The following is a 2,564-nucleotide window of genomic DNA, read 5'->3' as shown; positions in this document are numbered from 1 at the left end:
GAATTGCGTTTTGTGTACATGTATAAAATCAGGTACAAGTAAATACAATATAATCCGGTTTTAGTGTTTCACACGAGTCGCAGTTTATAGGGCGTGAAGAAGACGAGGGTAATATAGGGCGTGGGTAAGACGAGGAAGTAATCGAATAATATTTTAACTGTAAGGTAATCGTTTGACGGTTTTGTAAATTGTAAACTCATGTTTTCCCAAGTTCAGTCCTAAATTATTATTACTATTAGTAATGCTAATAGTATTAGTATTACTAATACTAGGTTCGCATCGAGTCTAAAGAGGTCGAGGTTATATCACACGCCTCACAGCTGAGCAGGTTCTATCCCAGAAACCACCGCAGCCTACTCCCTAACCCGAACCCCAACCTTTACCCTAACCCTAATTAAATTTAATTAGCACTAAAAGATTTTTTTTTATTTTTAATTAAATTGTAAATAAATCATGTAAATATTTGCGTTAATTAGGAAAAAATAGTTGAATGGATAAAAATAAAAAAAATAAACGGATGGGATTCGAACTAACGCCCTTCAGCCGTAACGCCAGCCGCTTTACCAGCTCGGCTATTCAGCGGTATTGGAATTATATATTATGGATGTGCCATGCATACATGCATCGGTGCGGTGGTTTCTGGGATAGCCTGCGGTGAGGGGTGTGATATAACCCTAACCGTCTAAAGAACGACGTGGATATTCGTCTGAGCATCGGACACCTGTTCGTATGCGCTATTCGTCCGAGCAGTTGTTGCGCATGCGCTGCATCATATAGGTCAGTGCATGCGCACGGCACGAGTGCCAGAGGTAGGAAGTGTGAAGGGGGGAGAGCCCCCCAGAAAATTTTGAAATCTAGACACTCTAAAATGCCAACTTACTATGAGTGTTTTGCTACGGCAGCCCTACGGCTGTGACGCCCCTGCATACATGTGTATGTTGTTATACACCATAGATTGTGTTTCGTACTATGATTCGCGTATATAAGAAATCCGAGTCGGTTTAAATTATAGTTAGTGTTAGGGTTAGGTTGGGGGTTGGGATTAGAGAGTAGGTGTGTTAGGGAATAGGTGACTCCCTAGACTAGGATTATATTACATTTACACTGAAAATTAAAAACTGCCTGATTAGAGAGTAGGCGTGTTAGGGAGTAGGCGACACCCTAGACTAGGATTATATTACATTTATGTAATACAACATGAACAGCGCATGCGCAACAACTGCTCGGACGAATAGCGCATACGAATATACATGTGTCCGATGCTCGGACGAATATCCACGTTCTCTAAAGAAAGTAAAGACGTAAAGTAGGCCTAAAGACTAACACTAACAGTAACAGTAACAGAGTGGCTATATGCCCGGCAGTTTTTAATTTTTAGCGTTATCCCATGTAAACAAGGGTTAGGGTTAGGAATAGGGTACAATAATGTAACCCAAACACAGGATAGCGTTACAACGCGAGCCTATTCTTTTCTTTGGAGGAACCCATGAGTGAATCACTCGGGGTGGTTTGCTGGTGCGTTTTCAGAGACTAGAACTTCCAAACTGGGTTTATTCTCAACACGAACCTTTCTCCGCTATCCTGGAACTTACTATGTATCACAATACTCTGTATTAAACTAATAAGTAATATAACCTCAGGTTACAAAAATTCGAAGTGACGAGCGGCGATACTTCGAGCACCATTTCTGTTGACCTGTGACGTACAGATTCCCAATGCGCATAGCGTTCGGCTAACTTCGACTCCAAGATCGAATGTATCATTGGATACCTGCTGACAGTCGTGACGTCACAACGAAGTTAGCCGAACGCTATGCGCATTGGGAATCTGCGTCACAGGTCAAGAGAAATGGCGCATGAAGTATCGCCGCTCGTCACTTCAAATTTTTGCAACAGGTTATATTAGTTTAATACAGATAGTTCCAGGATAGCGAAGAAAGGTTCGTGTTGAGAATAAACCCAGTTTGGAAGTTCTAGTCTCTGAAAACGCACCAGCAAACCGCCCCGAGTCAGGCACCTCCCTACGTTGCGCAAACAGGCGCGGCCGCCCCATTTGGGAAACCCCCCCCTCCGTTTCAATCGTTGTGCCACGTTTAAATTACCTCCGCCCCGATCGTTCGTTTGTTGATGCCACCATTTTGCGAGCAGTAACCAAAGCACACTTGTGTGGTTTGCTGTCATTGGCTGGTCACCCTCACTGCTAAGCCAATCAGCAGAGAGCTCTTTTGAACAGTTCACACATGCGCATAGTCAAAAACTACATGAGGAACAGGCTGAGTGAGTCAGCTTTGGAGGCGCTGAGCTGCTACTGGTAATTGAGGGGCCACCTCGGCAAGAATTCCCATTCGACCAGGTCCCCGGACCCCCCTAGTTCCCCCCCCCCTGTTTCAATTTCATCCTGGGGAGAACCCTGTGAGTGATTCACTCAGGGGTTCCTCCAAAGAAAAGAATAGGCTCGCGTTGTAACCCTATTCTGTGTTTGGGTTACATTATTCCCTCAGCCCAACGGAGTTGGAGGAGGTTATGTTTTCGCTCTCGTGTGTTCGCGTTAGACTGGTACTCGCT

General features: G+C 44.3%; 1 protein-coding gene across 1 annotated transcript in view; it reads left to right on the top strand.

Annotated features, from left to right (window-relative positions):
- The first annotated feature begins 6 nt into the window (after positions 1-6).
- LOC106810692 (exportin-2-like) overlaps positions 7-2,564 on the top strand; it is a 26,677-nt gene continuing 24,119 nt past the window's right edge. The window contains exon 1 of the mRNA XM_014814126.1: positions 7-124. The gene's annotated coding sequence lies outside the window, so the exon portion shown is untranslated. The remainder of the gene's footprint in view (positions 125-2,564) is intronic.

Source organism: Priapulus caudatus, unplaced genomic scaffold, assembly GCF_000485595.1.
Source record: "Priapulus caudatus unplaced genomic scaffold, Priapulus_caudatus-5.0.1 Scaffold464, whole genome shotgun sequence".
Taxonomy (NCBI): domain Eukaryota; kingdom Metazoa; phylum Priapulida; class Priapulimorpha; order Priapulimorphida; family Priapulidae; genus Priapulus; species Priapulus caudatus.
Note: the sequence above shows the minus strand (reverse complement) of the source record. Positions and strands in the feature narration are given on the sequence as shown.